Consider the following 12,181-nt stretch of genomic DNA (forward strand, 5'->3'; position numbering starts at 1 on the left):
GCATGACGCCGTTGCTGTTTGTTTCCTGGTGTGCTCGGCTTTGATCTTCTTCAGAATCACGACCACATCGTGTGCTATCATTCTCCCCGGTCATGTGAGCCGCTGTAACAGAGCAAACCTGCCTGGCTCAGATAAAGGACACAAGGGAGTGGAAATACCCAACAGTGGACGGGCAACATTTTTCCACAATGCAAAAAAATAAAAGACATTCTACATACACAAATACACGTATAACACGTTCAAGAAAATTTTCACAACAATATACTTTCATATGTGGTGTAGACAAAAAAAAACATGTACATGAAAATGGGCCAATCTTTTTTTTATTGTTGGGCCGGGATTATTTTTGTGCATCATGCAAATCATAATATTTTTTAATGAAAAAATTCACAGATCCATCATGAATATTACAAGCTTGCACAGTATTGTTTTGATATTTTCGAAACTTGGAAATATGATTTTTTGAATCATTTCAAGAAATGGGAGCCAATGCCCCCGTCCACCAAAAAGTCGCTTCCCCAGAAGTTTCACTGCTTGTCCTTATCTACTATCTTGTACCACTACCTTTCTTATTGTTGTATTCTAAAGTTTAAAAAGTAAATGCCATGATTTATTTGCAAGAGTTTGTCCAACACAATGACCACTTTAAAAAGAAGCTTAATTTCTCCGGAGCGCCTATTCCGCGCCGCAGAAGGGCTGGCCCACGAGCATGAGCGCAGAGAATTCTATTATATTGCGAAAAACCATCAATAAATGGCGCACTCTAGGAATCGACCTAGCGTCCTTACACTCGTCGAGTGTTCGACTATGACCAACCACTACAACTACTGAATGCTTATGAACCACTTCAGCGTAAATTGTTTTAAGAATCAGCATAGCCGTGCTATTCATTGTGCAGTGTCCCTTGCTCAGATTTCTGAATTAATTGAAAATATTATGAAAAACATGATTTTTGGAAAAATGCAAGCAAATTTTGAAAGTTCATGAACATGCATAAAAAAGTAGGCCAGTGCAAAAAAGATCATGAATTAGAAAAAAGTTCATGTATTTAAATAAGTTCATGAAATAGAAAAACAGTTCACTAATTTAAGAAAATAATTCACAAAAATGAAAACTAATCATGAGTTTGAAAAAAGTTCATGGATTTGAAAAAAAGTTCATCAAATTTGGAAGAGAGTTCATCAAATTTACCAAAAGTTCATTAAAATTGAAAAAGTCATTGACTTATTTTTTTATCAAATTTGAAAAATGATTATATATTTTAAAAAATAGTTCATCGAATTTTTAAAAAAGTTTATAAATCTTTGAAATTAGTTCACTGAATTTAAAAAAGTTCATTGAATTCAAAAAAAGTTCACAAATCTGGAAAAAGTAATCAATTTTAAAAAAAATAAGTGCATCGGATTTGAAAAACAGTTCACGAATTTTCAAGAAAAATTTCGTGAATTTTAAAAGGTTCAATATTAGAAAAAAGAAAAAAAACGAGTACATGAATCTCGAACCATAGAAAGAAGAAAAAGACAAAGAAAAGTATTTGGGCATAGCCATGAAATGAAAGAAGAGGTTCTGATTCTACTCCAGTGCCCGTTCTTTTTTTGTTTCTTCTAACCGAAAAGAGAAAAAAGTTAAATGGGCAGGCCCAGCTCATAGGATGGGGGCGTGCTTCACGCGCCCGTTAGCAAAATGGCCTATAACGGACGCCTGAAGCGCCAAATAGGATCTGCCTAATTTCTCGCATGTGTTTTTTTTTGCGGGGAAATTAGGATTTCATTAACGGATCACAGGATTACAATCATATTGGATAGCCTGCCTAACTTCCAAGGGAACATTTCCCAGCCAACAGGTTGTGCGCTGTTGACCTCTACCTATTGCTGCCATACCATATCTAGCACAATTTTGAGTACGGCTAATCTTAACAAGGTTCACCGGTCGTTCTTCCATGAGGGCCTTGACTTCATTCACTACATGTACATACCTTGACTTATTAGGAAGAGCACCATTCAGCAGTGTAATAGCCACAGCACAGTCGGACTCCATCACAATCAGGAGATGAGACTAGTGGAGCGCTAGCCGGAGCCCCTCATCGCATGCAACCTGCTCTGTCTCCAAAGGATCAGAGCATTGTCGTAACCAACGACATGCCGCGAAAATGACCTTTCCTTCAGAGTCCCGGAGAATCATGCCAGCTCCAGACGAGCCATCCGCAGCAATATAGGAACCGTCGATGTTTAACTTAACATAACCATCATCAGGTGACTTCTGCTGCAGCATGGTTACCTTCCTTCCAGGATCTCACATTCGCCTTGTCCTGCCAGAATAAGAGATAACTTGCTTCCCCTTTATATCGTCGAGGTGTGGATTTTGTTTAAGTTGCGAGCAGGGTATCAGCATAGCTAGCTAGATAGGAAAGTTTTTTAAGCATCCACTGGGGCTATCAGTTTCTCATGTGTTGGCTCATTCGACACATGCCATATATGCCAGAGTAACATCAGTATTGTACCTCATTCAGTTCACGAAGGAGCATAAGGGGCCACTCATGGCCTTCAAGATGCACCGTGCTCACATCTGGAAGGTCCCAAACCGTGCACATGTGTTATTTGTAAGAGCACTCTACTTATTACTGGACAAATTGTAAGGATGTTAGAAGCATCATATATGTGTCATGTGCATCCAGTTTTTCAGGCAGATGACTTTATATATGTTGTCTGATTAATGTTTTTGTTGGTAGACAAAGCACATTTTTTGTTAACTTGCTAGTGGATGATGTGGCTAGTGGGTTGGAGAGGTCTATATGCATTTCTTTTTGGTTCTGACTTCCCTCTCCGGCAGTTGTTGTGCTCTGTGCAAGCCATCTAGGTACGTAGTCCGGCAGCGTTTTGGAATCCATATGTGTGGTTTCGTTTGATTTTTCCTCTTGACTGAGCTTTGAGAGAACTAGATGATACCCCGTGCATTGCGGCGGGAATTTATAGCAATTAATTTCGAAGGAAACAAAGACCAACTATATTATACTTATGTGATAGCAAATAATGTACTAATGTGGAAGTGTCATGTATGCATTATCAGCACACAAAATGTCGTTTCGACCATTGAGGAAAAAGATTCAAGTCACCCAACAAAGAGTAACTATTAACAACTAACCTCTCATGTTCATACCTAACACTACTAGGAAAAACCTTATACACAGAATCTTACCAGCAGCGCGCTTTAAAATACGGCACTACTGCTATTTAGCAGGAGCGCATGCCACTAAAACGCACTGCTGAAAGGAACATAGCAGTAGCGCGTCATTTGTAAACCGCGCTACTGCTACAATTGCCATGACCTCGCCGTCAAGCTAGTTATAGCAGTAGCGCTGTTAGCAGCAGCGCCTTTGGATAAAACTCGCTACTGCTAAGTTCGGGCCACAAGTTTACTCTCACCTCGCTCCGCGAACAGGATGTTTACCACCTTAAATGTGTTACTTCTCAAGCTATCACAACTCTTGGTCTTCATTGAACTCTATGTGTAGAATTTGTGGCTGCAATATGAGTCTTCTCTGGTTCCTACCGGAAGAGGATTCATATTGGCAATTCAGATTGTACACAAAAAGATCATTGATGGCCAATGTATTTTTGCATTGACGGACAATGTATTTTTGCATGCTTACACTTAGTAGTAGCACTTTTTATAGTAAGGCACTACTGCTAGGGCATTTAGCAGCAGCGCGTTACCGAGATACGCGCTACTGCTAAAGCCATCCTATCACTAGGCCGCCCCTCACTCTCCTCTCTCTGCTCCAACTCACTCTCCCCCGCACCGACCCTGTCGTCTGCCGCCACCGCCAACTCACTCTCCCCCGCACCGGCCCTGTCGTCTGCCGTCGCCGCATTTTCGCCCCTCCCTCCTCCATCCCGCCGTCGGCCGTCGCCCCCTTCCTCCTCCACCTCGCCGGTCGTCGCCCCCTCCCTCCTCCATCCGGTTGCCGTCGTCCCCCCCCCCCCCCCCCCCGCCGTCACCGCCACCGAGGTAGCTCCTCCTACCTCCCCATCCTTCCCATCTGTTCCCTCCTCCCCCCCCTCCTCCCTCCCTCCTTCCTACCCCTCCTCCCTCCCTTCTCTCTGTTCTTGTAGAATGTAGGTAGTTTAAACGTAGATTTTAGAATGTAGACATTGTAGAATGTAGGTTCTGTAATAGAATAATTTTTAGCCTATTTTAGGTGTTTTGAATAGAAAAGGAAATTTTAGGTCTTTTGATTAGAAATTTTAGTAATGGAATTTTTTAGTGGGTAGAATTTGAAAAAGTGTTATGTACTTGTTATATTGTGAACTTAGGGCATATTTTTAGGGTTTAGTAAAATAAATAGTAATAGTGGATGATGATGTAGATGTTTTAGGTATAGAACATTTTGAATAGATGATGATGTAGATTTTTTAGTACAACTAGTTTATTTAGTGTTGCTCAAGAATTGCTCATATGATGTAGATATAAACATGTATATCTAGTGTTGCTCAAATAGGATATGTGCTTGCCCAAGTGACCATGTTTACAGGTAACAACTCCGAGCGGCCTATGTTTTGCCGGAGTGTTGATTAATTTCCCTTCCGGCAAATTTCAGGCGCTCGATATGTCCTTTTTTAGCAAAGGTCATGCCGGATTTTTCCTCTGAAGTGGATCGTTAATCCTTTTCAAATATTGCTTTAGGAAAATGGCGACACCACCACCACCACCATCACCATGTCGAATGTGCAAGTCAAGATGCGCTAGCAGCCTTGCAACTGGCATGTTGTTCGGCATCTACTTCCAGCCGACTTTTCTTCATGCGGGTGGTAACAAAATATATGAAACTTGTAACAACTATTTTGTTTTTAGTGTTATTGGCATTAATGCATTGTGTATATATCATTGTGTATACACAGATCATCCCATGCAATGTGAGGTTGGAATTCAACAACCTGACCGGAGACACTGTGACCTTTGAGGCTCCTGGGGCCCTACACTATGGAGGTCAAGAAAGGACGAAATATGTCACAGATCGGAGGATATGGATGGAACCGTTTCATCTCCCACATGGGTATCACTGGTGGTGAGTTGACCAGCTTCTCCTTCAGAGCAAAAAGACCCAAGCTGGCCATCATTTATCTCAACACAGATGAAGATGATGAGGACCCACTTGATGAAGCCATCTATACTCGAAGAATAAGGCTGAGCGAGGACGAGGTGTGCAACCTATGGGACATAATTCCGCCACGTGCTGACTTTGTCGGGGTGCCATTGGTGACCCGCCTGACAACTACCATGGTTGATCGGCATGTTATGGTATGTTATACTTAGTGTACAATCCGATTACATGCTTACTTAGTAGAATTCAAGCTTAGTAGAAATGTAGTACTGTTTTTGATAGTGTAGAAACCTATACTTAATAGAAATATATTTGCAAGAGTATGTGCGAGGCAACTTATTAATCGATATGTTTTTCTTATTCAGAAATTGCCAAAGAGCCTATCTATGAGTTGTGGTATCGAGCCTGATGAAGAAGGCTCTGCTGGAATACACCTTACCGCAAAGGGGCTCCGTCACCACCTGTGCGTACGGCATGGACACGGACGGTCACACACACTTAAGCTCGGTTGGGTGGAAGAACTTCCTCGTTGGCAAGAATCTTCGTGTTGGACAGGCCATCCTAATTACTATCAGGAACACCCACCGCCATGGCTTGAGGATGATTGTCGTCGTCGATATCATCTAGAACTACATATGTGTGTGTGGCTGTATGACTACCCCTAGTAGACTGCTATATGCTGTATGAATACCTAGTACTGCTTATCATATATGCTCCTGTATGAACCATATATGTGTGTGAGGATGCATGTTGACTATATATGAGTGCCTATAATGCTTAATGATATTGTATGACTACTGTATGACTATATGGTATTGTGGTTAATGATATTGTTATCTGGTATATGTGAAATTGCAATTTATTGAAACGGGATCAATAGGAAGCAGGGAAAAAATGTTGAAAGGTAAAGCAGTAGCGCGGGCAAAGAAAAGCGCTACATCTACTTATTAGTAGCGCATGTTGGAAAAACGCTACTGATACAATCAATACTAGTAGCGCGTGTACATAGAGCGCTACTACTATCTGTTAGCTATAGCGCCTTATTAGTAGCGCGGCCACCCGCGCTACTGATAGCGTTAAAACGCACGCTACTACTAGGGTTTTCCCTAGGAGTGTAAGGTTAGGCTAAAAGGTTTCAATTCCGTAATATCATCTCAACAAATTAGATGTTCACATAAGATGTTACAATCTTGGTCACATTTTAGATATCACACATTTGCAGATTTCCTGAATTACATAACAATAAGATGAGTGCATTTATGTTCTGTACATGCATAGGTAGAATTTGGTGATCACTAAATGGTCTTTCTCAATTACAATTAGAAACCTCCAAACCTGAATAACAGAGACAATGACAGAAGGCCCTCAAATGATAAAAAAAGGGAAACTCAGAATCCCAAGTTTGTTCTCGCCCTCCAATTCAGTCTAAATGTTGCCAGAAATATTTGATGGACATGATATGAAACAAAAAGAAAATGTTATCAATAATTATTTGGGGAAAGAGGGATCCTTTCACAAACTACGTTGAAAGTGCATTGCCTTGTGTTTGAGGTAGGGGCCATGCCCAGGGTTTAGAGCCTCATTATTAGTGAGCTCATCAACAGAAACATGATCCAAATAGTCGAGTACGATGACTATGGGCATGTGCTGCCGTGTAGAGTGCAAGATCTAATGCTTGACTTTATCATATTGAAGTCCACAGAAGAAAACTTTACCATCATAATCGAGGAACCACCTACAGTTAATGGTGCACACAACATGAAAGGCCATTTCGAATTCCGCTGGCTATCCCTCCAAGTTGGTAATTCAGAATGATCTCAGGTGCTGGGTAACCCCGCTCTCACCCAAGCTAGGTCTTTGAACTTTTGGGGTGAACCAGAATGTATGCCTTCTCTCTCAAGTTTTCAAGTTCTGCGAGTTCTGCATCTTTATGCTCGTGGTGACGGATATCAATACTATGATCTATCTCCCATATGCAACTTTTTCCAACTGAGTTCTTTGAAGATTGGAGGTGTGCATTGTGAGAAACAACTAAGAGAATTGTATAAGTTACAACATTTGAAGACATTGGAGCTAGCTAGTGGTGTAGGGTATTTTCGGCTAGATGTCAGCATATTATCCTCGACGCTGTGCCATCTGATTGTTCCAACTAGTGTGGAACTATTTGGTGAGATCGGCAGGGTGAAAGCCCTTTGTACTTTGGTTGGATTTTCCATACTTCGCTGAGATGTGAAGAGCATGAAGGCTCTGGGTGGTCTGAGCAATCTGAGTGAGCTAGAGCAATATCCACAAACCTTAAACCCAGGTTCATGTCATGAGAGTCCACTATACCTACATATGGATTTAATGAGGTCTTTCAAGTAAGTTTTCGTCGGTGCATAAAGCAATAAAAATTGCTCTTAAATATGTATGATCTTTTAGTGTAAGGGAAAATAAGCAATGTATGAACTTGTGATGATAAAGAAATAAAAGAGACGAACTACATAATAAAGGTTGCTACCATAAGGGGCAATATATAACGTGACGTTCCTTTGCACTAAGAGCTTTTGCATCCAAAAACAAAAAGTGCATGGCAACCTCTACTTCCTCTGCGAAGGGCCTATCTTTTACTTTTATGTATTTACTTCTTATGCAAGATTCATTAGTGTTCTCCTCTATTCTTTATTTTTCTATTTTGTAAGCATCACGTGGTGGGGAAATATCTAGGCACATATATCCAGTTGGATATGAGTGATCATGAGTTATTATTGTTGACATCATCCTTGAGGTGAATAAGTTGGGAGGTGAAATTATAAGCCCCTATTATTCTATGTGTCTCGCTGAAACTTTTTGCTTCATATATATGTTGTGAGTGTTTGCAATCATAGAAGACTTAGTGATAGTTGAGTATGTGGACTTGCTAAAAAGCTCTGACATGAGACCCTTCCTAAAAATATGATGAATTGCAATTGCATTGTTGACTGAGAACATAGTTTGTTAGTTTTCAAGAAATTTTATGCCTTATACTTCGTTGTTGTGATGAACTGTTACTTGTTCATGAGAAGTTTTATGATAATAAATATTGCTGTTGTAATAATGAACATGATGCTACATTATCGGTATTTTGTTTTATCGACACCTCTCTCTCTAAATGTGTGGACATGATTATCGATATGGGCTTTCACTTGAGGACAAACAAGGTCTATATAAGCTTGGGGGAGTTGATACGTATATTTTGCATCATGATTTCCTACTGTTATTAATAGTGTTTTTAATCAATAACACTCTGTGGAGCAATTCTAATGCCTTTTATCTCTTAATATGCAAAATTTACATGAAGAGGAAGATTGCCGGCAGCTGGAATTCTGGACCTGAAAAAGCTACGTCAGAGATACTTATTCTACACATCTACAAATAAGCTGAAATTTTACTGAGATTTATTTTGGAATAAATAAAAAATATTGGAGCAAATAAGTACAAGAGGGGGCCACCCAGGTGCCCAGAAGGCACCAGGGCGCGCCCAACACCCCAAGCGTACTCTTGTGGCTTGTGGGGCCCCTAACCAGCCTCCGGTGTCCATCTTCTGGTATATAAGCCCATTTGTACTAGAAAAACAAATAAGGAGAGGAATTTGGGGATAGAGCGCTGCCGTCTTGAGCCGGAACTTGGGCAGGAGCACTTTTGCTCTCAGGCGGAGCTATTTCGCCGGGGATACTTTACTACTAGGGAAAACCCTAGTAGTAGCGCGGAATTTTTACCTAGTAGTAGCGCATGCGTTGGTGCTACTGCTACGACGTTACAACTAAACTTTGGCGGTAGCGCTGGTTCGCCAGCACTACTTCTAAGTGTGTTAGCAGTAGCATTTTTTGGGACCGGCGCTACTGCTAAGTAGTAGCAGCGTGGTCTTTACCCCGTGCTGCTTCTATTCATCTATATTTCAATTCTTTTATTTTTTACTGTATTTATACATTGTTATACTAATTTTGATATATTAGCAATTAAGGGATTGTTATATCATTATGATCATGATGAGTTATTATACCATTGGATGGAAGAAACACGGATTAGATTATAGTCCATCTTTTGGTCACATGAATCTAATCCGTGTTTCTTCCATCCAATGGTATAATAACTCATCATGATCATAATGACTCATCATCATCATCTCATCATCATAATAACAACTCTTCATCATAGTCATATAGGAACTAGCTCATCATTCTAGCACAATGTAGCACATAACTTATCATCATCATGATAACAACTCATCATCATAGCCATATAAGCACTAGCTCATCATTCTAGCACAATGTAGCACATAACTATCTAAGACCTGCTACTCTCTCGAAGGTAAAATAGCATAAAACAGGTAAACCCCTGAATCTCCATTATGGAGAATACACATGAACCTATCTCTCATTTGTGGGTTGCGCTTGATGTTGCCCCAAGTAGTTCCCAGCGATCATTCAAAACTTTTCTCCAGTCTTTGTGATGACATCATCTCTTTGACGGATCATGTACGCACTACGATGACACGCAGGCCAACTTGGCCGTAAGCTGATAATGTTCATGTCCCCTTTCATTTCCATAAGATGAGGTACATAATCCACCAGGAGTTTATGTTGAAGAACATCATGATACCATACTTAGCAAAATATACACTTTAGCTTCAAAAGAATGTATGCAAAAGATGCACTGGTGACATAATATGAAAAATCTTACCATGATATCTCGATAGATGTTACGTAGTTCAACACGTGGACTAGTGACACGTATTGATCATAACTTGGAGGAATATAATGAATCATCTTAAAAGTCTCAATATCTTTAATCCATGAAACAAAATGATTTACCTCCTTGCAATTTAGCTCATACCCATAAGTGTAGTAGGTTTTGTATACTACTTTCCGTAAGTTTCTTGAAGAATGGAAATGAGCTGTCAATGGAAATAAGATGTCAATGGAAATAAGTTGTCAACTATTTTTAAATAAACAATATAAAATACTCCCTCCATAAACTCATATAGAGGTAGAAGTAGAAGCGTATCAACACCGACCCAAATGTCGATATTATCTTCATCAATGTCATCTTCAGGATCACCAAGATCAAAGGTGACATGCATAGCCTCCTGAAAACCATATGCCTTGCATAGTGCTAACGAGCAACCAAAATGGGAGTAGTTCACCGTATTCAATAGCTTTACGGCAAAAGCATAACAATGTTGGGTCCTGAGGTGAACTCTATTTGTCTCCATATTCTTATGATCTTCGAAATCCAGCTTCTCCAAGACATAATGTCTTGCATGGCAAGGGATGCACTAGTCGAATTGTAAAAAACGGAAATTACATGTTGAAGAAGTAGAATTCATGCTTGATTACGAAAAAGACTTGTCGTCGTCACGTACCGTACAAACATCGAAGGTCTCGTCGAGCTTAATAGTGAAGCGCCGACTGTCTTCTAGGTGAGGCCTGTCGCACAGACCCGGGTCGTCGCTACAGTAGTCGCACTCAGGGTTATCATCGTTAGACATTTCCTATATTCATAATTGAAAGATTAAACTTCTGAAATTCAATATATGTACTACAAAAACTAAATTAGATCATTATTATTCATCACGGGTTGACTGTCGGCCTGTCGAGTCTTTTCTTGAAAACTCTCATCTTATGTGGTTATATGGTGGGCACTCACTCTTTGATATATTCGACCGTCGGTGATGGTGGATCCTCCCTTCATTCCCGAGTGCATTACACCAAAATGTCTAACACTCGAGAACGAAGGAGAAGCGACCCCCACGAAAATAGTCAGGATTCTTCCTCTCTTATATTTTGACAGTATATGGTGGGCACTCCCTCACAGTTAATTCGAATGTTGGTGATGGTCACTTCCCCTCCTTCTCTCGTGCATTATTACCAAGGTATATCACGAGTATAAGGAAGAGGAAGCGACCCCACGACAACAGTCGGGATTCTTCCTCTGTGATATTCGACAATATATGGTGGACACTCCCTCTGAAGTAGCATCGACAGACTGAAAGTCAACCCGTTACATATATGGAGCAATGACATAAAAAATGGCCTATGTTCTGCTGGAATGTTGATTAATTCCCGCTCCGGCAAATCACGGGCACTCGATATTTCTTACTTTCTAGCACAAGTCATGCCAAAATTCATGAAAAAAATCTGGCATGACCTTTGCTAAAACAGGACATATCGAGCGCCTGAAATTTGCCAAAACGGAAATTAATCATCACTCTGGCAAAACATAGGCCACTCAGATTTTCCCTGCAAAATGCATCTATGCATCCATTTTGTCAGCATTTTTGAAAATCAACAATCAACAAAAGTGCAACAATCATGAGAAAATTTCTATTACTAGTTATATTTACTAAAAAATTATATTACAAAAATACCCTAGTTCTAACCCTAACATCTATCTATCCATCCATCTATCTATCCATCTATCACTTCTATTAAAAAACCTCCATTCTACCTATATTTTATATTTCATTCTATTCAAAATACCTACATTCTATTCATATAAGCTATATGTTCTACTTTATTCAGAAAACCTACATTTTACAATCAAATTCTACCTAATTTTTATTACTAAGAATCTCTATACCTAATTTTTTCACTAAAAATTTCTATACAGAGAGAGGTGGGGAGGAGGGAGGAGTGAGGAGGGAAGTGTGGGAGGAGGGAGGAGAGAGGAGAGAGGAGGAGGGCAGTGGGAGGAGGGAAGAGAGAGGAGTATAGTGGGAGGAGGAAGGAGAGGGCGGCCAGAGGAGAAGGGGAGTGGGAGGAGTGAGGAGGGAGGAGGGCAGAGGGAGGAGGGAGGAAGGCGGCCGGAGGATAGGGAGGAAGCCAGATACCTTTGTGGCAACGGCTGCTGCAGGCGATGACAGCAGTGGGCGACGACGACGGAGCAAGGCAACATGGGGGGAGATGGAGAGGATGGAGAGTGGAGAGGGAGAGTGAGGCCATGCGTGCAGAGAAGATAAGGTGGGCTTAGCAGCAGCGCGGGTCACCGGCCCACGCTGCTGCAAGTTCTCTTAGCTGTAGCACGGGGCTAGGGCCCAAACTTCTACTAAGCGGGGCCTGT

This window comes from Triticum aestivum, chromosome 3B, assembly GCF_018294505.1.
Source record: "Triticum aestivum cultivar Chinese Spring chromosome 3B, IWGSC CS RefSeq v2.1, whole genome shotgun sequence".
Taxonomy (NCBI): Eukaryota; Viridiplantae; Streptophyta; class Magnoliopsida; order Poales; family Poaceae; genus Triticum; species Triticum aestivum.